Source organism: Rana temporaria, chromosome 8 (genome assembly GCF_905171775.1).
Source record: "Rana temporaria chromosome 8, aRanTem1.1, whole genome shotgun sequence".
Taxonomy (NCBI): Eukaryota; Metazoa; Chordata; class Amphibia; order Anura; family Ranidae; genus Rana; species Rana temporaria.
Window position 1 is genome coordinate 53,819,885 of NC_053496.1, and position 27,181 is coordinate 53,847,065.

Below are 27,181 nucleotides of genomic sequence, written 5' to 3' on the forward strand. Positions count from 1 at the left end.
AACACACTAATTCACATATCCCCCCACACAGTATTGCCCCCCCTTCACATATCCCCCCACACAGTATTGCCCCCCCTTCACACATCCCCCCCCACACAGTAATGCCCCCTTTCACATATCCCCCCACACAGTAATGCACCCCCCTTCACATATCCCCCCACACATTATTGCCCCCCATCACACAGTATTTCCCCATCACACATCCCCCCCCCACACACACAGCGCTACCCCCCACACACACAGCACTGCCCCCCACACACACAGCACTGCCCCCCACACACACACAGCACTGTCCCCCCACAGCACTGCCCCCCCCCACACACAGCACTGCCCCCACACACACACACACAGCACTGTCCCCCCACAGCACTGCCCCCCCACACACACAGCACTACCCCCCACACACACAGCACTGCCCCACACACACACAGCACTGCCCCACACACACACACAGCACTGTCCCCCCACAGCACTGCCCCCCCCCCCACACACAGCACTGCCCCCACACACACAGCACTGTCCCCCCACAGCACTGCCCCCCCACACACACAGCACTACCCCCCCACACACACAGCACTGCCCCCCACACACACACAGCACTGTCCCCCCACAGCACTGCCCCCCCCCCCCCACACACAGCACTGCCCCCACACACACACAGCACTGTCCCCCCACAGCACTGCCCCCCCACACACACAGCACTACCCCCCCACACACACAGCACTACCCCCCACACAGCACAGCCCCCCCACACACACACAGCACAGCCCCCCCACACACACACACACAGCACAGCCCCCCCCCACACACACAGCACAGCCCCCCACACACACACACAGCACAGCCCCCCACACACACACAGCACAGCCCCCCACACAGCACAGCCCCCCCCACACACACACAGCACAGCCCCCCACACACACACACAGCACTGTCCCCCCACAGCACTGCCCCCCCACACACAGCACTGCCCCCCCCCCCACACACACAGCACTGCCCCCCCCCCACACACAGCACTGCCCCCCCCCACACACACAGCACGGCCCCCCCCACAGCACTGTCCCCCCACAGCACTGCCCCCCCCACACACACACAGCACTGCCCCCCCCACACACACAGCACTGCCCCCCCCACACACACACAGCACGGCCCCCCCACAGCACTGCCCCCCCCCCCACACACATAGCACTGCCCCCACACACACACACAGCACGGCCCCCCCACAGCACTGTCCCCCCACACACACAGCACTGTCCCCCCACAGCACTGTCCCCCCACACACACAGCACTGCCCCCCCCACACACACAGCACTGCCCCCCCCCACACACACAGCACTGTCCCCCCACACACACAGCACTGCCCCCCCCACACACACAGCACTGTCCCCCCACAGCACTGTCCCCCCACACACACAGCACAGCCCCCCACACACACACAGCACTGTCCCCCCACAGCACTGCCCCCCCCACACACACAGCACTGCCCCCCCCCACACACAGCACGGCCCCCCCACAGCACTGCCCCCCCCCCACACACATAGCACTGCCCCCACACACACAGCACTGTCCCCCCACAGCACTGTCCCCCCACACACACAGCACTGTCCCCCCACAGCACTGCCCCCCCCCCCCACACACACAGCACTGCCCCCACACACACAGCACTGTCCCCCCCCACACACACAGCACTGTCCCCCCCCCCACACACAGCACTGCCCCACACACCCCATCCATCACATTTCCATATATTTTCCTCCCTTCCCTCTCCACTCCTACCTTTCACAGAGCGGAGAGCAGGAGGCGGGACAATCGTGAACCGAAGGCACAGGGGCGCGGGAGCTGCCGGTGACTTGTCCTCAATGTTCCCCTATGGGGGAAGTTCCTCCACTCACTGCGCAGGCGCAAACTTCCCGACGGAAATCCCCGAACCTCGCCCGGCATCCAGGCTCATTCTTTAACATCCCCGTGGATTGGAGGATGTTAAAAAAAGAGCCAGGAGGCCGAGCGAGCGAAGCGAGCCGTCCGAGCGCAGCGAGGACGTGAGGCCGACTGGCCACTTTCCTCTAAGTCCACGTCGCCCTGGATGCCGGCCGCCGTTCGGGGATTTCCGTCAGCAAGTTTGCACCTGCGCAGTGCTTGACGGAACTTTCCTGATGGCTGGAACCAGCTCAGCGCATCAGTTCGCGCATGCGCTGGAACTTCCATGATACATGGAACCAGCACGTCAGATCACCGGGTTGAATTTTCTGTGAACTGGTGATTGGCTGCTAGGACCGCCTCCTAGCAGCCAATCATATCCTGATTAACGTGACAGGCAGTCCAGAATTGTCCCGCCCCCCGCCGTCCGCTCCTCTACTCATGATAGCGGAGGAGGCTGGGGACAAAAGCGGCAACTATGCCCGCACTACAGGCTCTCCGTTCTTCCCGTCACCGCCGTGGAGGTGCAGCGGCTTAAACCCGCAGGCAACTCCGGACAATAATAAAAAAAAAATATAAAAAAAAAAAAAATATAAAAAAAAAAAAAAAAAGGTCATCTTTCCGCCCCATCCCAGGCTGCGGACCTGCCCGCCCCAAGCGGCCGCTTGGTCCGCCTGGTGGTTGCGCCGGCCCTGGATGTCGGTCCTCCACGCTGTAATGTGCAGAGACACTGTGATATAAATATAAAGGGGACTGCACTGTAATGATTATAGTGCCCCTTTACAGTGCAGTCCCCTTTATAATACAGGTGTCCTTGCAATCATGCCCCCCCCCCCCCCCCCCTTACATGAGATTTCGCACAGACCCCCATTCAGGGCAGGACTTAGGGTGGTGGGGGCCCCTGGGCTTGAGTGTTGAAGGGGCCCCCTGGAGCCGAGAATTGGGGGGGGATCGAAGTTGTTGAGCGGGGGGGGCGAATTGAAGTTGTTGAGCGGGGGGGAGCGCATTAAAGTTGTTGAGCGGGGGGGGATTTTGCAGTTGTTGAGGGGGGGAGTGCCTCTCTCACCTGTGCCAACAGCCGGGGCCACAGACTGTCATTAGCCCGGCTCTCGGCTTTCTTCCCTTCAGCAGCCACAGTCCTCCACACACCACTCCGGTTCCTCCTGCTTCCATGCTGCCTCCTCTTGCAGTGCGGGAAAATTAACCCTTTTGCGGGACTGCGGGAAGAAGCTGTCTGTGCGGGAAAGTCTGTGTGTGTTGGGAGGTATGCGCAGGGCCGCCATCAGGAATTTTGGGGCCCCTTGCACAGCTTAAGGCATGGGCCCCCTGAAGCAGAGAACCTAGGGGGGTGGGGGTGCTGCCGCCTGAAATTGAGAAGCGTGGGGGCTGCCGCAAATTGAGAAGCGGGGGGGCCATTACAAAAAAAAGAAGAAATAAAGAAGAAAACAAATATATATAAATATATGTAGCCATCCGGGGCCCTGGGGACCTCTGGGCCTTTTAATAAAAATAAAAAATAAACCTCTGGGCCCTTTAATAATAAAAAAAAAAACATTTATAAAAAATACATAAAAAAAGGGAGGTTGCCAAACCCGGGGGCCCTGGGGACCTCTGGGCCTTTTAATAAAAAATAAATAAACAAAAATAAAAAAATAAACATTTATAAAAAAAATAAAAAAGGGGGGGTTGCCACATGGGGCCCTGGGGACCTCTGAGCCCTTTAATAAAAAAAAAATATATATATATATATATATATAAAAAAAAATGTATAAATATATATATAAAAAAAAAATTTTTTTTATAAAACAATAAAAAAGGTGGGTTGCCATCCGGGGGCCCTGGAGACCCCTGGGCCCTTTAATAATAATAATAAAAAAAAAAATATATATATATATATATATATATATATATTATATATATAAAAATAAAAAATATATAAAAAAAACATTTTTTTACAAAAAATAAATAAAAAAAAGGTGGGTTGCCATCCGGGGGCCCTGGAGACCCCTGGGCCCTTTAATAATAATAATAATAAAATATATATATATATATATATATATATATATATATATATATATATAATATTATATATATATAAAAATAAAAAATATATAAAAAAAAACATTTTTTTACAAAAAATAAATAAAAAAAAGGGGGGTTGCCGTCCGGGGCCCTGGGGGCCTCCGGGCCCCTGGGGACCTCCGGACCCCTAAAAAAAAAAAAAAAAAAAAAAATTTTTTTTTTTTTTTTTTTTAAAGGGGCCCCCTATTGGGTGGGGCCCCTGGGCTTGAGCCCAGTCAAGGCCAATGGTAAGTCCGGCCCTGCCCCCATTACATCAGAGTCCGCACAGAGCCCCATTACATCAGAGTCCACAGAACACCCCTTAAATGCATTTTATATATACATTGGGGGGCAGGAGAGGGGGTGATCTTACTCACCGAGGATGGAGGCTCAGGAGTAGGCTGCCTGCAGGTTTTAGTCTTGTGTTAAATGTTTATTCCCATCCCCCGGGATGTGTGGGCGGGGCAGACACAGTGGCATCTGCGGGACAGGCACAGGGGGTGTAAGCACACAGCGGAACTGTGAGCGTTTTCTTTTAGGCGGAGCTGTGTGCGAGAGAGACACACAGCTCTGCCGCTCAGCCAATCAGCGCTAACGATGTTGCGCTGGAGCCTGGAGATGACACAGACATGGCCGCATGGCGGTAGGTGTGCGGCAGCCGCGGCCTGTGTTAACCATGTCCACGCCGCGGGTGCCGCTTACCTCCTGCTGTGCGGCCTGAACAGTCCGGTCTCCTGCACATCCTCCATGTATTCTTCCATCCTCTCTCAGGCTTCCAATCACAGCATCTGACATTTCAGGTGACTGGTAACAGACCCAGAGCAGGCAGCCCCGGCCAGTCCGGGCCTGATGTCCAATGTATGGCTTTGGCCTTGATGATGTCAGGAGGAGAGAGAGCGCCGTTCAGTCCTGTGAGCCAAACTGAAATTAGGTATAAACTTCATTTTTTTCTATAAATCACACACACACACACACACATTAGGAGACAGTGTAGATAGTATAAACAGGTCAGAGTAAATTCAGCAGGAGGAAGGGAGGGGTGGGGCAGGCACTGTCACTAGCTGACAGGCAAAAAGGGGAGGGGGAGGAGTAGGAAGGGGGCGGGCACCGTCACTAGCTGACAGGCAGGGGAGGGGGGGAGTAGACAGGAGGGCTGCAGATGACGGAGGCACGTAAACTGACCACAGTGTCAGGGCTCAGCAGCCATGATTAACTGTGGTCAGTTTCAGTGGCAGCTGGTGCTCAAAGTTTTGGAGGGGGGGTGAGAAAAAAATAATTGCAGCCACTGTGCTCATCCAACGCAGCTACTGTACCCATAAATTACCGTCACTGTGCCATCAAATGCAGCTACTGTACCCATAAATTGCTGCCACTGTGTCAACACACACCGCCACTGTGCCCATCAATTGCCACCAGTGTGCCCCATCAAATGCTGCCAGTGTACCCCATCAATTGCTGCTACTGTGGCCCATCAGATGCTGCCAGTGTGCCCATCAATTGCCGCTACTGTGCCCCATCAGATGCTGCCCGGCACTTACCTGTCTCGCAGAGGGTCAGAGACGGTCTCCTGCACGTCCTCCATGTCTTCTTCCATCCTCTCTCAGGCTTCCAATCACAGCATCTGACATTTCAGGTGACTGGTAACAGACCCAGCAACCTGATTGTCTGAGAGACAGATTCAGTGTTAGCAAAGCAAATTCCTTTGCTTTGCTAACACACAACTGAGTAAACAGCGAATGCCCAGCATGGCACCTACTGTTCCAATTTTTTGGGCGCCTATTAGAGCCTATAGTTCTCATATGGCGCTTCCAAAAAAAAGGGACGGATACCTGAATAGGGGGGTGTCAGCAGAGATGCATGAATCTATCTATGGTGATAGAGCAGTGCAGGAGAGAGGGGGCGGCGCTCTCGTGCCCTTTATGGATGCCCTACCACTAGTCAGTTTACTGGGGGGGGTTTGGGAGGAAAGAAACTTGCAGGATCAGCCAGGTATTTCAGGTGTTACAGGGGGCCAAATTACACAGCACAAGCACTGTGCTGTTGTTCATGCTTTAAAGGGACAGGATCCAACTTGCTCGAGTTGGGCTCTTAGGCCCCTTTCACACCACCTGTCACTTTTTCAGGTGGACCTGATTCAACTCTATGGAGCATCGGATGTCAGCGGACACATGTCTGCTGACATCCGCTTTCATATGATCTGATGCAGTTGGTAAAAAACAGACAGCTGGAGGTCCAATTTTCCATCCGTCTGGCGGATTGGATTGGATGAAAACAGACAGGCAGTCCATTTTCATCTGATCTCCCCATAGAGGAAAGTGAGACTGTGTCTGTGTCCGCTCTGCTCAGTAAGCGGAGACAGACTTGTCATCTGCCTGAGCAAGCAGATCCTGTCCAACGGAGGCGCCCGTGTAGAAGGGGCCCTAGGGGTTAAGTTTTTACCTGCCAGTTAACCAGCACTACACAAGAGTCATTTAGGTAATGCGTCCTGTTAACAACTCAAATAGTACATCAAACAGGGAGGTTGATTTACCAACGTCAAATATACTGTGCAGTCACTGTAGATATGATGGGAAGCTCTGCCGATTTTCATCATCCAATCATGTACAAGCAAAAATGCTGTTTTTTTTATTTCCTTGCATGTGATTGGGTATTCTTTGCAAAGTGAAGCTTTACCTCATTTTCCAAGCTTGCAGTGCACAGTATATTTGCGTTTTGTAAACCAACCCTATGGTTTTTCCTTTCACCTGTTCAGTTTTTATAAAGAGACATTTAAAATCGCTAGACCCAGATGATTTTTACATGAATGTTGCACATTCTTTTCATTAAGCACAATTTTTATGTAGTTAATTTAAAATATACATTATACACGTTGTGATAGAAGAAACACTGCAGATTACTTGGCTGATTTTAAAATGACGTGGCTATGCATGTTGCTTTTGAGCGTTTTTGCAGTGCTTGCTGCGTTTTTTGACGTGCGTTTTTACTGCGATTTGCGTTTTTTGTTTTGTTTTGTTCTTTTAGCCATCAATTTAAATTTTTTTACATTTCCTTTAACCACTTAAGCCCCGGACCATATTGCTGCCTAAAGACCCAAGGGGTTTTTACAGTTCGGGACTGCGTCGCTTTAACAGACAATTGCGCGGTCGTGCGACGTGGCTCCCAAACAAAATTGGTGTCCTTTTTTCCCCACAAATAGAGCTTTCTTTTGGTGGTATTTGATCACCTCTGCGGTTTTAATTTTTTGCGCTATAAACAAAAATAGAGCGACAATTTTGAAAAAAATGCAATATTTTTTACTTTTTGCTATAATAAATATCCCCCAAAAACATATATAAAAATTTTTTTTCCTCAGTTTAGGCCGATACGTATTCTTCTACCTATTTTTGGTAAAACAAAACGCAATAATCGTTTATCGGTTGGTTTGCGCAAAATTTATAGCGTTTACAAAATAGGGGATAGTTTTTTTTTATTTTTATTTTTTTTTATTTTTTTTTACTACTAATGGCGGGCGATCAGCGATTTTTTTCGTGACTGCGACATTATGGCGGACACTTCGGACAATTTTGACACATTTTTGGGACAATTGTCATTTTCACAGCAAAAAATGCATTTAAATTGCATTCTTTATTGTGAAAATGACAGTTGCAGTTTGGGAGTTAAACACAGGGGGCGCTGTAGGATTTAGGGATCACTGTGTGTGTGTTTACTAGTGTAGGGGGGTGTGGCTGTAGGATTGACAACATCGATCGAGTCTTCCCTATATAAGGGATCACTCGATCGATGCGCCGCCACAGTGAAGCACGGGGAAGCCGTGTTTACACACGGCTCTCCCCGTTCTTCAGCTCCGGGGAGCGATCACGACGGAGCGGCTAAAAACAAATAGTCGCGCCGTCGTCCCGGATCGCTCCCCGAGCGGACCCGACCTCCGCATGTACCGGGGGGGGTCCCACGTCTAGCAGAGGACGTACAGGTACGTACATGTGCCTGTCCGTGCCATTCTGCTGACGTATATGTACATGAGGAGGTCGGGAAGTGGTTAACAACCAGCTATAAACAGGTAAAAAAAAAAAAAAAAAATCGCAAAACGCGGCAAAATCGCGGTACGGGTCCATTGAGAATTCTATTACATGCAAAACGCTGCTTTTTGCGGGAAAAAAAGTCCCCGACCCTTTCCAAAAACGCAGAGGCACAAAAAAGCATTGATGTAAACATGTTCCATAGGAACCCATGTTAAAACATTTCCCTGCTTTTCTGCAAAATGCACCAAAAAACGCATTAGTGTGAATGGAGCCTTAAGGAGAAAGAGTTCATTATTGAAGGCAAGTCCTGATGGTTAAAAGGGGAAAGTGCTGCGCTAAACCAAACATAAAAAATAAATGTAGCTGCTAACACTCAAAGTCTAAAGTGATATGAGAAAAATTAGTGTAGCGCTAAATAAATGAAACCACAGAAGTGGAAACATATGTGCACTAAGAAAACAAAATAAGTGGATATTGACAAATGGTAATAAAACCACTAAAACACACAATAGTGCTGAGAGAAAGAAATGGGATAATAAGAGATATTAACCACTTAACCCCCGGACCATATTGCTGCCCAAAGACCAGAGCACTTTTTGCGATTCGGCACTGCGTCGCTTTAACTGACAATTTTGCGGTCGTGCGACGTGGTTTCCAAACAAAATTGGCGTCTTTTTTCCCCCACAAATAGAGATTTCTTTTGGTGGTATTTGATCATCTCTGCGGTTTTTAGTTTTTGCGCTATAAACAAAAATAGAGCGACAATTTTGAAAAAAATGAATATTTTTTACTTTTTGCTATAATAAATATCACCCAAAAATATATTAAAAAAATATATTTTTTCCTCAGTTTAGGTCGATACGTATTCTTCTACATATTTTTCATTAAAAAAATCGCAATAAGCGTTTATTGATTGGTTTGCGCAAAAGTTATATCGTTTACAAAATAGGGGGTATTTTTATGGTATTTTTATTAATATTTTTTTTTTACTAGTAATGGTGCTGATCAGCGTTTTTTTTCGGTACTGCGACATTATGGCGGACACTTTTGACACATTTTTGGGACCATTGGCATTTTTATAGCGATCAGTGCTATAAAAATGCATTGGATTACTATAAAATTGCCACTGGCAGTGAAGGGGTTAACACTAGGGGGCGGGGAAGGGGTTAAGTATGTCCCTGGGTGTGTTCTAACTGTAGGGGGGTGGCCTCACTAGGGGAAATCACTGATCTTCTGTTCATACTGGGCACGCGCACGGGAGTCGGGGGCGAGCGGTGGGGGGGGCACGCGTGCGCCCCTAGTGGCCTGCGCGAGAGCCAACATTATACTACGGGCTCTCGCGCAGGGGAGCCGACTTGCCGCCGTAATATGACGGCGGCAAGCAGTTAAACCGTTCTAACACAATAAATTGTGAAAATAAATCCAAAATGGATACACTCAAATGCATAAGTGAAATAAAGAAGTTCACAAAAATGTGAAGAAAGTGGTGAATCCACAAGCTATGGGTACCAAATTTAACTCACTTGGTGCCTTATTTGCATTTAATTAGCCTCAGAGCCTGTGTAATTCATATGTGTTCGGGTTTAAAGGGATGAGTTGGCAAACCTATCTTGGAACCTGTGATGTGTCCCAAGAGATTCTGGGGAGGAGGAATAACTTCCATTGGAATTGAAAGTGTGTACCTGTCATTACAAGGTACCAATTCCCCCCCCAAAAAAAAGTACTTTCAATGGGCCAGATTCAGAAAGATCAGCGGATCTTTCTACTGGCGTAATGTAACTCATTTACGTTACGCCGCCGCAAGTTTTTCAGGCAAGTAAAAAAAAAGCGCCTGGCGGTCGTTCGTTTCTGAATCGGCGTAACTCCTCATTTGCATATTCGTCGCGTACAAATACGGAAGCGCCACCTAGCGGCCGGCCTGGAATTGCAGCCTAAGATCCGACGGTGTAAGTCACTTACACCTGTCGGATCTTAGGGATATCTATGCGTAACTGATTTTATGAATCAGTCGCATAGATCCGACCGTCGGAACTCAGAGATACGACGGCGTATAAGGAGATACGCCGTCGTATCTCTTTCTGAATCTGGCCCAATATTGTTAGAGGAGGGGGAGGAGTCTATAAATCGGAATGTCCTGTTCTCTGTGAACACATCCCTAAGCAGCCCAATTGAGCCCTACAGAAATGCCACATCTTATACTAAAGCATGTGATGCCTGAAAAACCTTTACCAGGCTTAGGCCCCAGAAACTTTTACCAGACTTGGGCCCCTTTCACGCTGGTGCTTCCACTGTGTGGAATCCATATGCTCAGCAGGGGATCTCTCTGCTGAGCAGACAGATGACAGGTCCATGTCTGCTCCTCTATGCAGATATCTGATCCGCTGGATTGATGGGAAATAGGACCACCAACCACCTGTTTTTGGTGGACAGGATTGGATTGTATGGTGGCAGATGTCATCAAACAATGCAGTGTCCAATCAGGTCCACCTGAAAAGCTGACAGGCAGGCCTGATTGGACAGCCCCTGTGAAAGGTGCCTGAAGCCCCATACACACCATTAGATTATCTGCAGATTTTTTTCTTCAGATTTACCAAAACCATGTAGTACAAGGGCCTGCCTGATTGCATACAAATTGAAACTCTTAAGGTTTGACCTCCTATTACATGGTTTTGGTAAATCTGAAGACAAAAATCTGCAGATAATCTGATGGTGTGTATGGGGCTTAAGGCTTGGTTCACACTAGTGGGAATTGGATGGGGGTTCCTCACATCCAATTCACATGACAGTAGCGTGTGCCCAGCTCTCAATGGAGCTGGTTCACACATCTCCGTGGCAGCGGATCGCATTGCACAGTCCTGTGCGCCTTTGGCTCCATTTCAGCCTGATTCATCCCTGAAACAGAGAACAGGGACACGTCGGACCCCTGCTGTAAGCCGCATCTGATTTAGGTGTGAACCCAGCCTTAGGCTGGATTCACACCTATGCATTTTTAGTGCATTTTGCAGATTTTCACTACAGAACGTGTTCCATAGGAAACCATGTTAAATGGACTGTAGTGCAAACCTGCAAAATGCACTAAAAATGCATAGGTGTGAATCCAGCCTTAGCCTAGGTTCACATTGGAGCGATTTGTCATGCGATTTGAGAGATAAAATCGCATGACAAGTCGCAGCCTATTGGCGGCAATTGCACTGTTCCAATCGGTGCGACACCGATTTTGCGGCGCTGCACCGATTTGCAAAAGTAGTTTCTGCACTACTTTTGCCGATTTCAGTTGCGATTTCTATAGACATCTGTGTATGAAGCCACACAAATGTCTATCAAGTAGCACCTGAAATCGCGCTGACCTTGCTACTTTGAAATCGCGCAACTTCAAGTAAAGTAGCACAATTTCAAAGTAGCATCAGTGTGAACCAGGGCTAAAGGCCAGTTTACGCCCCATTACCATTTGTGAATTGGTGAATGGTGATTACAGCAAGGGATCCTGATAATTAATTGCAGGTGGCAGCCTCATAGTAAGCAATGGAAGACTGACAACTCCTGCAGCTAATTGCGGCCGCTCACATTGCTCATGGAGTGAGCAACTGCGAATGATTGGCCCTGGGTGCAGAGAGTGTACCACTATCATTAAAATATTGAAAAAACGAATATCTTTACCACTGCCTTAACCACCGAATGCTGCCCTGGTGCAAGAAATTGCCATCTTGAAGACTGTTTAGAAACTGACACTGGGAGTTATGGATTGCTAATCCCTAACTGCAGTCAGTGGTTCCTCCTGCCAACCCCCTGGACCCAGCAGGAGGGGTAAGTATTAGCTTTCTTCTTGGCAGGGCAACCTTGCCCATTTACAAATGCTACAGTGCACAATACATGAGTTGTGGTGCCATTCATTTTGAACATACTAAAGCATTGCATATTAATTTCATTGTTGTGATTGTGATTTTTGGGAGATATTTATTTATTGTATTTTTTAACAGCCTGCCATATGTGGTGCATGACAACACTGCACTGCTTTGGGCTCTTTTACACATGGATTGACTGCTAATGAGGATTCTGTGGCAGATCACTTTTCAGAGGGTGTTAACAGGCAGTGAGAAGGTGACATACCGTCTGTTTTAACTACTAAAAGCTCACACTACTGCACTACAACTGCGTACATTTCACACAGTGGCAGGGCGGTTGCTATGTGGTCCCCTTTCTCCTAAATGTTTAGTATTGCCCACTGTGACCATACACGACAAAGGGTAACATTTGTGCTGTGAAGCAAAACATCACGGCCATGGCAAGTGTACAATGCCATCTAGCTGCCTTTGCAGCTTTAAGGTAGGAATGGGGTGGTAAAAATGCGGTGTAAACAGCAATCGTAAACATAGCCTAGAAGCGTTGTCTTGTGGAATAGGAAGAAAGCTTAAACCCATGCAAACTCTCACTTTGACATACAGTATTCATTATTTGCACTGGATATTCTGTAGGGTTTATCAATGAACACAACCCTGTTTTACTTACCTTATCCTGCCCTTCCCTACACTCCAGCTTGTGGACTGTCCTCTGGTCCAGTGCAGGACTAGGGGCTGATGACATCAGAGGGCATGTGACTGCTGGAGCTGCATGTACCAGTCTTAGGCTCCATTCCTACAAATGCGTTTTTTGATGCATTTTGCAGAAATGCATGGAAAATTTTAAACATGGGTTCCTATGGAACACGTTTACATCAATGCATTTTTGTGCCTCGCGTTCTTGGAAAGTGTCAGGGACTTTTTTTTTTTCCCCCACAAAATGTAGCTTTTTGCATGTAAATGCAAGTACTGCAATTTAGCTGCAAATTGTGTTTTGCATTTTTTTCTTTTACACTGTATATACCAGTAACTGGTTGCTAAGGAGGGGGGCCGGGATGCCGGCTGCTGCGTCCTTAACAACTGTTGAGTCATCAGCTGTGAGTAGGATTTTGGGAGGCGGGAGGGAACCCACACCATTTAAAACACATTTTGGGGGGGGGAACCCAAGCTGTTTTTTTTTTTTTTTTTTCACAATTTTTTTCTCTTTACATTCAGCTGGGAAGCCCGCTAACCATGATGACTCGATTGTTAAGGATGCTGCGGCTGGCTTCTCAGGCCCCCTCCTTAGCAACAAGCTAAATACAGTGTAAAAAAAAGAAGCAAATTGTGGTAAAAACGTGTGTCCAAAAATGTGGCAAGCACTGTAGAAACTCTCAAAAGCAACCTCCATAGATGTGAATCGAGCCTTATAGCCTACTAGCCCAATGGAAGCTACCCTTTCCCTAAAAATATTTTTTGTAAAAACTTTGTTTATTGGGTACGGTCACATCTTGACAGACATTTGCAGTAGGAGTGTAATGGTGACACAGATATTTGAAGTTTGATTAGCTTTTCTTTTTTTCCTAACATATAACACCAGAAACGGGTACAGTATGAGGGAAGTTTCTCTTATTAAGAGGGTCCCCTGTGTTGCCATCAGCCTGTTGCTTATGGTAGGCTTAGGGTTTCAACCGCCAAGCATGTATTGGCCTACAGGGCAGGCTGCCAAACACAGAACCTCCTGCTGCATATTGGCCTTGGCTAATGAGAGCGTCTGGATTGACTTTGATGCCGCCCGGCCCGAGCCCCACTCTGGGAGAGGATGGAAGCCAGTACCTCCAACTGACCTCCTCCAGTATTTCGCCCAAGCCACATCCGAGCCCCTCCAAAACTCCAGTAAGAACCTGAATGAGTATTTAACCCTTGCAGTGTAGGGGGAGCCACACTGCAAAAGAGGATTTTTCTTTTCCCTGGAGTTTGGCTTTTATGTAAATAATTTTATACATAGGGGTTGGTTTACGAAGGCTGGGTTCTCACTAGAACACACAGCGGTCCACAGTAGGGGTCTGGTGCATCTCCATTCACCGTTTCAGGTCCGATTTCAGCCCAAATTGAGAGCCGGTTACAATCTCCTGCTATGCAAATTGGATGTGGCAGGGGGGGGGACCCATGTGCAATGTCCAATTGACAGAAGTGTGAACCTAGCCTAAGGCAAATAGTCTGTGCGCTGCAAGTGCAGTTGTTCTAGATCTGAGGGGAACATGCAAGGGAAGAAAACCCCCAGCATTTTTGCTTGCACATGATTGAATGATAGAAGTCAGCAGAGTGCTGTCTCTGATTTCAGAGCTTCCACTCTAGTGCAACCGCACTTTCAGGACTGTACACATTTATTAATTTTTTTGGGGCCTGTAAAGCATTGCACCTGTGATCAGCAGATCATGGGTGCCATGCAAGTCTCCAGCAGATCTACCAGTGCATCTGCTTTGCTGTACATCCCATACTGGTAAGCAGATACAATCTGACAGGAAGCATGAATGAACTACTACTGCACTCCGCAGCGCTGGGGTAGTTCATTGAAAACTACAAGCCGACAGCCGCAAATGCTGCCGGAGCTTGTAGTTTTCCCATGCACAGAGCCCTGTCAATCTGTGGAGCGGCTGGACGGATCGTTTTTTTTAACCACTTGCTTACTGGTCTCTTAAACCCCCTTCCTGGCCAGACAATTTTCAGCCTTCAGGACTGTCTCTCTTTGAATGACAATTGCGTGGTCATGCTACAGTGTACCCAAATTAAATTTTTATTAATTAAAAAACTGTTTCATAGTTTTCGAAAAACTGTAATTTTTCTCCTTCACTGATGTGCACTGATGGGTGACACTTGTAGGTGACACTAATAGGCAGCACTTATTATGAGACACTGGTAGGTGGCACAGTGGGCAGTGGCAGCTGACACTGGTGGGCACAGAAAATGCAGCCACGGCTTTCTGTGTAAGGCACCAATGTCCAATTTCCTCGTGCTGATGAGCTTCTGTTTACATCATGTGATCAGACGTTATTGGCTGACAGCTTATCACGTGGTAAGGGGCCGTGATCGACCCCTTACTCTGATCTGTGATCAGCCGAGTATCATAGACTGTGTGATCACAGAACACGCCGCAGGGACTCCCTCCCGGCAATTAAGGCCCGCGCTGTAGCCATCTTTCAGCTATAGCACGGGCGACAAGTAGTTAAAATTGTGACAGCTATCTGTCACAGCGGGTATCGGATGGTGAGGGGGCCGGTCCGTTCTTAACATGTTGCACATTACACCCTGAACATGGGTGTAACATGTAATAAAAGGTGAACTTATCCTTCTAATCCTGGCTGGTACACACAATGAGATTTTTCTGCATGCTAATCTCGTATCCAAAATGAAGTTCCGAAAAATTTTGTGCGAGAGAATAAAAATTTGAAAGTGATGCAATGTATTGTACGAGAACATTTTTCGTATTTGTCCCATCAGATAATTTTGCATGAATTGTTGTGATTGACTCTCGAAAGCTGTCTAATAACGATCAGATTATCATATGATTGCTTTGAAAGCGGTATTTTTGGTACGATTTTCAGATCGTGTGTGTAGCGCCTGTGTACTTCCAAGTACCGGTGCTATTAAAGGTTAAGGGATAATCTGAGTGGGGTAGATTCAGCAAGCAATTACGCCTGCGTATCCATAGATACGCAGCGTAATTGCTAAGTAGCGCCGGAGTATCGACTTTCTGTATTCAGAAAGCTTGATACGCAGACTGTAGCCTTAAGAGACGACTAGCATAAGTCTCTTATGCCGTCGTATCTTAGGGTGCAATCTGACGCTGGCCGCTAGGTGGCACACCCGTAGTTGTCAGCGTAGAGTATGCAAATTGCATACTAACGCCGTTTCTCAAACGTACGCACATGCCAGCGCTCGTTTTTTACGTTGTTTGCATACGTCGTTTTCGCCGTAGGGCTGCTCCTGCTATTAGGAGGCGCAGCCAATGGTAAGTATGGACGTTGTTCCCGCGTCGCGATTTTCAAAATTTGCGTCGTTTTCGTAACTCGTTCGTGAATGGTGCTGGACGCCATTTACGTTAACGTCGAAGCCAATGACGTCCTTGCGACGTCATTTACCGCAATGCACGTCGGGAAATTTTCCCGACGGAGCATGCGCAGTACGTTCGGCGCGGGAACGCGCCTAATTTAAATGATCCACGCCCCCCTACGGGATCATTTGAATTATGCGCGCTTACGCCGGCCCATTTTACGAAACGCCACCGCAAATTACGGAGCAAATGCTTCGTGAATGAAACGAAGCTCCAGTAATTTACGGAGGTGTAGCGTAAAAACGGTACGCTGCGCTGCCGTAACAGTGCACGCCCCTAGCTGAATCTACCCCAGTGTAATTGACTTTGATTCTAATTGTAATTATTCGTTAGGGTCTCTGTTTCAGCTGGGTTGTGCTGTGGGTCATTCTGTTGTTGCTGGGGTGCTGAACCACCCCGGGACGACAGGTGGCGCCAGTGGAGTCCAGGCTGGGGTGCCTCTTGCCAGCAGCCAATCAGGAGGGAGTTTCTCTTGCGGGGCATGCTGGGAGAGGGTACTTCTGGAGCAGACGCCATTAAGGCGGGGTCTTTCCTGGTGTGGCGCCCACCTTTAGGGTGACCACACATCACGGCTCCCTGGCGAGATGGCCTACCAGGCCGGGGTGCGCGTGCCAAGCGGTGTTCCTGGTTCCGGGACCATGTTGGGCCGGAGCATTTAAAGCTGTAGCGGGGCCCCAGTGTTCGACTGGGTCCCCAATTCTGAGAAGATCCCAAGCAAGATAGCTGTTCGGTGGGGAGTCCGCCTGAGGGGAGCCAAGAGAGGCTGGCGACCCAACAGGGCCTCGACAATCCATCGGGGATCAAGGTAACCGGATACTGAAAGGTTGGAGGTTAGCCACCTGTCAGTAGGTAACCTAACTGAAAACTACCTGAGGGAGATTCAGGCGCAAATTCTACCAAGGAGGATTGTCTCCATGATCTAAGTTCTAGGGAGGGTCTGTGGCAGAGATCTTTTCCCTCAAAGTTCCGAGTGATATTCTGGCTGCCAGGTCGGTGTGAGAGGCCTGTCCAGGTACACTATACCCACTCTGGCTGGAGTGGCGACGAAAGTAAAGTATTGTTGGAAGCAGGACTGTTTCCGTATCGTTAGGCCTGAATCTGCTATTTCTCCTCCTTATACATCTCTACTATCTACCTCCAGTTTTATTTGTTTACCGTGTTTGGTAAAATAAAAGCACAAGCCATTGCCTGGCTCTCATCAACTACCCTAGACGGCGGAGTCACAGAGGTAACATGCCACCCAATCTATAACCAGTGGCTCCTTCGGGGGTGAGCGCTACATGTGTATAGGCCTTTACAGTGCACTTGCAGTGCAGACTATTTGCTTTTAGTGAAATAAAAAAATCATTGTGTGCTAATATTTAAAAATCCTTGATTTCATTCACATGCCATAGTTTGTTAGTAATTCTACATGGGGGACAGTGATAATATTTATGCCTTGTTGATCCTTTTATCTCATTGCAAGGCTCCAATACAAGGTCTGTCTGGAAACAATAGACTCTCTATGACTACGAGTCTCTACGACTACTGACTTATTGACAGGAAACACCCAGAATGCTGCTGGTAGTCAGTGACTATGTTGCTGGGGAGCAATGCAATTGATATTCATGGCTACTGAAAAATAATAATACAATTTGAAAAGGCTGACACATGCTCTATTGGGTCTCATGAAGTGTGTGTTGTATTACCATTCCTCTTTTTTAATTCCCTAAGCCTCATACACACGATCGGATTATCTGCGGACAAAGCATAGGACTTTTGTCCGAAGGGCGTTGGTCAGGAACTTGTCTTGCATAAAAATGGCAAAGAATTGTCAGTCAACAACCACGAAACATTGCATTTGAGCATGCGTGTTTGTACTTTGGAGTTTTGTGCGACGAACTTGTGTGCACGCGATCGTAAAATCCGACAACACACAATTGTTGGCGGATAATTTTAAAGCATGCTATCCGCGTAAAATCTGACAACAATTGTCCGATGGAGCGTACAAACGCCTGTCATCACACAATTCCCGTCGGATACTACGATTGTGTGTATGAGGCTTTACTTGATATGCATGTGAATGAGATCAGCTGAATGTAAATAGAAAATGGAAACATAAGTGGATGAACTGACATGTACAATGTGTCTATTGTACACTTTAACCACCTCAGTTCTGGAAGGTGCTATTCGGCACTGCACTACTTTAACTGGCAGTTGCATGGTCATTGAATGCTTTACCCAAACAGTTTTTTTTGCACACATGGAGCTTTCTTTTGGTGGTATTTGATCACCACTGGGCTTTATATTTTTGTTATAGAAATGAAAAAAGACCATAACTGATAGATATATCTATCTATCTATCTATCTATCTATCTATCTATCTATCTATCTATCTATCTATCTATCTATCTATCTATCTATCTATCTATCTATCTATCTATCTATCTATCTATCTATCTATCTATCTATCTATCTATCTATCTATCTATCTATCTATCTCTATCTCCTATAAAATGTATCCAATCAAATAAAAAAAAAAAAATCGAATTTCTTCATCAATTTTGACCAAAATTTATTCTGCTACATGTCTTTGGTAAAAAATATCTCAATAAGTGCATATTGATTGGTTTGTGAGAAAGTTATAGCATCTACAAACTATGGTTTGGCATACTGAATTTTTTATATTTGTAGCCCCCTGGGGTTTAGTCACGGAACTCCTCACTAAATTCCTTGTCAGGGGTAGCTACCATAGTTAAATTGTTAGAGATCCATTGATTTCTCCCCAAGTTTGGCCTTGTTGTGCTTTTCTCTTCTACCAATGGGTGGCCGGGCACTTGGTGGTACTAGATATAAGAAGGATAATTTGAGGTCAGGTTATGGGTATATGGGGTATCTCGGCCAATGGGCAGGGGTTTTATTGAATCTCTTGGCTTGCTGGGAGAGCCTATGGGATCTCCAAACTATGGCCCTCCAGCTGTTGTGGAACTACACATCCCATGAGGCACTGTGAAACTCTTACATTCACAGACATAACTAGGCATGATGGGAATTGTAGTTCCTGAACAACTGGAGGGCCATAGTTTGGAGACCCTTGAAAAAATATTTGTGTGGAGTCAGGTGACCTGGGTTCTGTGCCACCTGGGCAACTGTCTGGGTGGACGTGTGTCGTTTGCCTGGAGCTGCTAGGCCAAAGATTGGGCCTATCCTGGGGGCATCTGGCTGCCAGGCTGTGTGAGGGCTTACCCAGAAGCATACCTCCCAACTTTCTGAGATGGGAATGAGGGACACCTATGAGCAAAAGTATGCAGGCTAAGGACACACCCCTTGCCACGCCCCCTTAAAGGAGAATTTTACAAAGAAATAAGATTGGTTAAACCCACAACTGCTTTTTCACCACTACTATGCCATTATATTGGCTTTCGGAATTTACAAATGCAGCAATTTGGAAATCAGATGAAAGGTTTAGTTCTGGAAAACACTTTTTGATAGATAAAAAGTGCATTTTATATAGATCAGAAATGAGGGACAAATGAGGAAGAATGAGGGACAGAGGGACATTGCTCCAAATCAGGGACAGTCCCTCGAAATCAGGGACAGTTGGGAGGTATGCAGAAGTAAGAGGGCATCGCAGGGTTGTCAGTCCAACCAAAAGTGCCAGTTCTGCAGGTGGGAGACCTACTAAGGGACCACAGTGAGTAACTGATTCAAGTACCGGAGCAGTATTCTCACCGAAAGGGCACGTTGGAGAATCGGGGAAACTTTAGGCGGAAAGTAGTTAAAATTGTGACAGCTAGCAGGGAGGGAGAAGAACCCTGCTAGCTGTCACAGCGAAAAATTTCATCCGCTCCGAACGCGCGCACCTCCCACTCCACCTTCCATCCTGATGTGATGCCAGCACCTGAGTCCCTGGGAGCCACCTGCACAGCCGGAGCTAGGGGCCACTCCTGACCGCAGCTCGTCCTCCCTAGGAGTGGATGAACCACCATACATTCCCACATGCACTGAAATCTTTTTAATCTTGTGAGGTGTTTTTTATTTTATTTATTTTTTTACCTTTTTAAATAAATGTCATATTAGTTGCTGCACTTAGATGGCGCTGCTCTCCTTCTGTTCTGCATCTCCACAGAGTTCCTTCTAGCTCATACCAGAGCCTGCAGCCGACCAAAGCCAACACCCCACCCCCTGAGACTTCAATTGCTTCCGAACTTGCATTTCATGAACTTTCCTCTTATGAACTGCTTATGAAAGAGATTTGAATTGCCCACTCTCTCCCTACCCAGCTTAAAGTGCTCATATGAGTGTTTTGTCTGTCTGTGTTTTGTCTGTCTACCAACTGCAATAAACACTCTTAAAAACCAAGATATGTTGATTCCCATCTCTGAATGCACAACGCATCGAAACTTGAAGCAGATGGGCTACAGCAGCAGAAGGGCACACTTTGGGCCCCTTAGTACCAATTGAGCATCGTTTATAGGCCACGGCCTACCTAAGTATTGTTGCTGACCCTGTCCTTCCCTTTATGACTACAGTGTCCCCATCTACTGATGGCTCCTTATAGCAGGATAATGCACCATATCACAAAGATCAAATCATCTCACCACTGGTTTCATGAACATGACAATGAGATCACTGCACTCCAATGGCCTCCACAGCCACCAGATAAAGCCCCTTTGGGATGTGGTGGAGATTCACAGCCGACAAATCTGCAGCAACTGTGTGCTGCTATAATGTCACTATGGACCAAAATATCAGAGGAATGTTTCCAACTCCTTGTTGAATTTTATGCCACAAAGAATGAAGGCAGTTCTGAAGGCAAAAGTGGTTCCAACCTGGTACTAGCAAGGTGTACCTAACAATAAAGTGGCCGGTGAGTTACTGTATAAGGCAGTGTACAGCTTACACTGATAGAAAAGTAGATAGTTCAGCAGGGATTGGCTGAATTTTTCTCGGTGTGTGGCTGTCCTCGCTCAACAGAAGTTGATTGTCTGCTTGTTTTCCTCTATGAAAGGGACATGTTTGGAAAACCTTTATCAATCATCCAATCTTCTGCAGCCACTGATCAGTATATTCTGACAGCTGACAGTGTCACAGTGGGGGTATTTCTCTATCAACCTTGTTTGTGTGGATGGGGGAATTGGTTATTTTTTTTTTCTTATACCCAGACGGCTGGCTGAATAGAAAAAAATGTATGGCCAGCCTACGTATGAATATTTAATGCAACATATACCGTATTTATCGGCGTATAGCGCGCACCCCTAATTTTGACCCTAAAATCCTGTAAAAAAAATGTTATTACATTTTACTACTTACAGTTTTGGTGTCTTGCCCGGCGTCCATCAGTGGCCTCGTCCGGTCTGGCGTCCGTCTGCAGCCTCGGTGGTGTCCTCCCGGCTTCTCCCGCACTGTCTTCATGTTGAATCCCCGCTTCCCGCTCTCAGTTTGAAGCCTCCGCCGACATATACCAAGCGCAGTACACTCGGGTATATTCGGCCAGGCTCGGCTTCTCACGCATAAACGTCACAGAGCGTGACTACGAGCAAAGCCGAGCCTGGCCGAATGTACCCGAGCGTACTGCGCTCGGTATCTGTCGGCACAGGCATTCAAACAAGGCGCGGGTATCGGCGTATATCGCGCACCCACGATTTTGCCCTGATTTTCAGGGCAAAAAAGTGCGCGGTATACGCCAATAAATACGGTAGTCGTACATCCCTATAAACATGTAACCACTTGGATATGTGGTCACATGCATAAAGTTACGGCATCTGTCAGTCTTTTAATTTTTTTATTTGTATAGGCTGCTGTCAACGGCTAGACGTGTGTGTAGCGGGATATTACTCTTTATGTGATATAAAAGACTACCATCTGCTGATCAAGAAGGATCTCGGCTCCCTCCTGTGGCCGAGTTGTGTTATAGCGACCTGTTGTCTACTTTTTGTCCTGGCACCGCAAGGAAGGCTGGGAAACTGAGTACAGGGAGAGAAAAGACTCCATTGCCCTGGATTATTGATAGACTACGTTACCCAGAGAGCAACTGTACAATCCCAGAATGCTTTGCTTCCCGCATGGCCTGCTGGGTGGGGTAATTTAAGGGAGAGGACGTGTTTGGCGCGCTCTCTCTGGACCACCTCTTCAACTAAGGAGGACACCTGTGTGAGGTGTCTTCCCGGAAGCCTAGGCCAGAGTTGTGGCCCATCTACGCCCGGGTGCAGCGCCCTTGAGGAAGAGAGACAGAACTCCTGACGGAGTGATCGGACGGTGTCCCAGTAAAGCAGTGACCTGTTTGTGAATCGGAGACTGTCATCCTGAGAGACTGTGATCGGAGATCGTGGACGGAGTGTTTTGGAAGGACAAAGCCTGAACTGGTTGTGTGAGACGGGCATCTGCCCAAAACCTACTGACTATGTTGCCGGAGGGTGGATCGTCCACATTAACTACTGTGGTTTAACTATTTGGGCCCCTTCCACCAGTTTTATTTGTTCCCTTCTTGGATTACAAATTGGAGAGCTGGGTAAGGCTTGGTGAGGAGGGGCTTCAGTGTGGATGTCTCACCGAGGGGGATCCCCTTTCTGTGTGCTTACACAGGTCTGTATAGCCATTATAACTTAACTTAGATTTAATCGTTATCACTGATTCTGACTCTTGCAGGGCTCTGCAAGAAGTCTATTACCGTTTTACCTTTGTATCCCTTGCTTTTGTTTGCTCAAGTAAAGAATTACATTGGTCAAGCTGAATTTTGTGTGCATTTCATCTGTCATTCTACGGGAGCAATACAACTCAAGGTAACCTTTTGTTTACATAATTCATTGTGGGGAGATGGGATATTGTGCTCTCCAACAGTTATTGGGGCCCACAATTCCCACTGATACCAGTTGTGCCTAGGGAGGGTTTGAGCCAATTTTCGAGCCAGAGCGTAGACCCAAAACAAACCAGCAGCTCCTTCGGGGGGTAGTGCTACACGTGGCATAATAGGGCACAATTCATTTGGGCACATGGGTCCTGCGGCCACCCCCTCCCCCCTCCTTTTTTACTCAGCCTTCTACTGACAAATGTATATGGCATTATAGTTTAAAACACCTGTGTGTCATTTAATACACCTGTGCATGTTCCCTGCTTGCTAGTGTTTTACAGGTACCTGGGAAAGGTGAGCTCTGACTGGTCCAGGTGGAGCAGGTGACCGGCTGGAAGGTTCTGGATCTGTTGGACCCTATATAAGGCCGCAGCTGCGTGTGTTCAGGGCTGTTGGCTGGGTACTGGACTTTGATCCCCACCCCCCCTCCCTGTCGTTGGCACAATTATGTGGTTTGTCACCCCCGAATCGGGGGGGGACTTTACAGTTTGTTCAATTTTAGCTGCTCGAGTCCTTTGACTGAGCAGGGAATTTCTGACTTATTAAAAGGTTTATTATTCAATACGTTATTTTGATTAAATAAAGATGGTTATGATATATATTAATTTGATTAAACCAATAAAGGTGCCACGGCCATTAAAATGCCAAAAGTTGTGTGATCCTTTGTTCACTGGGAGTGTTGGGTTTTTGAAGGGGTGGGTAGTGTGGCCTGCGGTCCCATGTAATACTGATGTATCAATCTCCAAATCACAATAGTAACCAATGTCAACAAACCTGAAATAAATTATAATGAAAACAACAAATTTGTTTCATTCTTGTGACATGATGCAATCGTTGGGACTTTTTGTTAATGCTGAAGTATCCAAAATAACGTAACAACATTCGAATGATCTGAATTTATACGGATCCATTTGTTTTTATTCTGGTGAGCATAGCCTGAATATTCTAATAAGATTTTTTTTGTATTGGGGTTTATCTTGGGAGACCATTTGTTTATTTGTATGTGTGTGGCCCAACAAACAAAGTCAGTTGGGAATAAGAAAATTAATTCAACTTAACCAAATGGACCATTTTGCTAGTCAAAGACCAGGCCACTTTTTGCGATTCGGCACTGTCGCTTTAACTAAAAATTGCGCAGTCGTGTGACATGGCTCCCAAACAACATTCCCTTGTGCTGGCTGATCTTGCCAGAATATTTTTGCTTCACAAATAGACATGACTTTGTGGTTTGCAATAGCAGGAGACAAATCAAAGGAATCAGACACAATCTCAGTGTGTTTCATTGCTTCTCATTCTACAGAGTCCAACCATAAAACATCTGCCAAGGCCAACCCGGAACCCAAACACAAGCCTACGTAGGGAATTTATAAGAACACTGTGTGCAATAAGGAGTACATTGCACTTTATTGCTAGTTTTAAGGCATATCATTTATTTATTTTGCATAGTATCAGGAAATTTACAGCATATTACACATTTTTTATTTTTTATATATGCACATTGGATATCATTTTGTACAGTATATGCACATTTGATTTTTGGTATAGCGCTTCACTTATTTTGTATCATGTTTTATTCAATACATTTAAAAAACATAGCATAATGAGTACATGCATGGTAAATAAGCATAACAATCACACATTATTAACCGGGTATTCATAAAAACAATCATGGCACCTTGGAGATGACATATTGAGGTATAGGATAGTTGTCCATCATAAAGAATCGCTTGAAAAGCAACATAGTGAGTCAACTTGGGAGTGGATGAAATAAAACCATCTAAAAAGAAAATGGTGCATCAAAATTTGTCCAACGCACGTTTCGTTGTTTTCTATAACATCATCAGGGGCAAGTGCACCAATGTCTGTAAAAAAGCATAAATAAAACCGTATGGTCCAATGTTACACACAAACACAAGGGAGACTATATATGTAAAGGAGGGGAGAAATGAACTCCTCCCACTAAGTACTTACATGGTCTAGACTTAATTGACATGTAAGTACTTAATGGGATGAGTTAATTTCTCTCAATTGGTAATATTGAGATGGTATGTAAACTATTGAAGTAGTTCAGCTGTGCCAGTCCAAATAAGCAAAATATTGTCTATATACTTGAACCAGAAAATTGCTTGGTCCAGGTATCTGCTGAGATTTTTATCTGAGAAAAAATGTCGCTCCCACCCCCCAGGTACAGATTGGCATATGCTGGGGCACTGCAATGCCCTGTACCTGGAGGTAATGGGAGTCCATAAATGTAAACCAATTGTGTAGAAGAATAAAGGACAGTAATTTTAGGGAGAAAAGCATTCAATTCACATAGTTTATGATCCTGTTCTGTAATGAAAGTTCTAACTGTCTCTACACCTAGATCACGTGGAATGCTTGAATACAAGACTTCTATGTCAATACTGACAAGTGGAGCATAAGGGGGAATGGATAAACCACCCAGACATCTGTAAAGATCCAAAATACCTCATGGGTTGGGAGCCTAGTAATGAGGCATCAAGAAAGTCTATCAATAGGCTGCCATTCTCCGTGATGGATCCTATTCCTGACACACTTTTTCTTCCTGGAGGTGCTTCCAAGCTTTTGTGTATCCGCTTTACCCATCATCAGTTGGTCTGATGATGGGTATTCCATAACGGACAGTATCATTGTAATTTTTCCGAATTGAATCCTTTTTTCAGATTTTATTTTACATTTTGTTATTTCTAATTGTATTTATATCATGTAATAAATTTGTATTTTTTATGACTTTTTTCGTTTCTATATTGTTGCCTTAAAAATCCCGCCTTTTCTGAGGTTTTTCAATTTTCAGCTCTTGTGTATTTTTGGAATGGAATAAAATTATAGCCTCTCTATACAAGGGTTCATTGAGATTTTCGTAGGTTTCCTCATCTATAAGGGCATCCATTACGGCAGTGTAGATCAACTGTCTATACCCACAATTAAATTGGGTTGTGACATCTGCTACCATTCCTTGTTGTTTTTGGCACATAGTTTCATATAGGTGGAGTCATCGGCATCATGTTGCCACCTTTTGTCAGAGGGTTTTATGACCGTATCATGTCTTCTATGTAGTTGTGCAAGGGCCTGTCACTTGGAAAGAGGTTAGACACATTGCCCCAGATGGGCATGCGTTTCACCTCACTGACCATCGCAGCAAGGAAGGCTGAAATTTGAGGATTGGTCATAAGGTCTGGGAACTGGTTTGTTTGGTTCACTAGCTTCAGTTTCCCTAGTTCGTATCTGTATTGCAGTCTTCATTGTATTCAACACTCTCCTCCAATAGGAGCACACTATCCCTTTTTAAAGCTCTAAAGTCCTGCATAGTAAAGTGTGTGTGTGTGTGTGTGTGTGTGTGTGTGTGTGTTTTTTATCTTATTCCTTTTTTCTCCTTCTTTTTTTTTTTTTCCTCCTATCTTGAAAGATATAGTTTCCTGGCAAACTTGATGGTTTCATTCTTGTCAATTTTGCTAGTAGGGCAAAAGCCCCAACTTAAGATCCTGGGAAAGTGTAAATGGGGTCAGGTTGATGACAGAGTTCATGGTGGGTTGGGGGGCAATGTCCCTAAAGAGTCATGTAGGTGTCTAGTGTTCTTTGTCTGTTCATTTCTAAATTGTAGGGCCTGCGCTGTAATGGGACCCTTGTATGTATTGCGTGATATGTTACGGGTTGTGATATCGACAGTCGCCTTGTTTGTGTGCACATTGTGGGGGGGAATATGTCGGGTTTCTTTTTAGTACTGGGTGTCTGAGTACCCACCACCATGATTCCACTTATGTGATCTTGCCTGGTGTGTCATAGATTGTGACTGGTGAGCCTGTGAAATGGAAGATGATAAAAATGAGTCAAATTCTTCATCTGGTGACACAAAATTCCTATTTGTGGTATTATATCTTTTTTTTTTGCCCGGCCCTCGACTTGTACATTGGTTAACCCAATATATCAATATATTTGGCCAGAAACTCTTTGAGTTCCCGTGTGGTGTTTTTTTTTTTTACTTTCAAATATGGTATAGTTATTAACTTGTTCATACTGTGTATTAAAGGGGTTGTAAAGGATTCCCCCCCCCCCCTAAATAGATTCCTTTACCCTAGTGCAGTCCTCCTTCACTTACCTCATCCTTCGATTTTTGATTTTAAATGTCCTTATTTCTTCTGAAAAATACTCACTTCCTGTTCTTTTTAAATAGTACAGATGATGCACACATTGTCAATTATCAATTTGCATGTGGTATCCATCAAGTTTCAAGGAATGGCTAGGTTCAGCTCATTATTTAAGCCCATAGGCACGAGCGAACCCAAACAATAGATCCACATTTTCTCCTTCTGAAGGAGTATCTGATCAAAATCCCCCCTCCTCAAGGGTAGATTGAGTGAATGGATACCCTTCACTTTCATGCCGGCTAAATTACCATCATGAAAGC

General features: G+C 46.1%; 1 protein-coding gene across 1 annotated transcript in view; it reads left to right on the forward strand.

The window, feature by feature from the left end:
• The first annotated feature begins 11,684 nt into the window (after positions 1–11,684).
• Positions 11,685–27,181, forward strand: part of ZNF518A (zinc finger protein 518A) — a 127,867-nt gene continuing 112,370 nt past the window's right edge. Inside the window, exon 1 of the mRNA XM_040361813.1 lies at positions 11,685–11,801. The gene's annotated coding sequence lies outside the window, so the exon portion shown is untranslated. The remainder of the gene's footprint in view (positions 11,802–27,181) is intronic.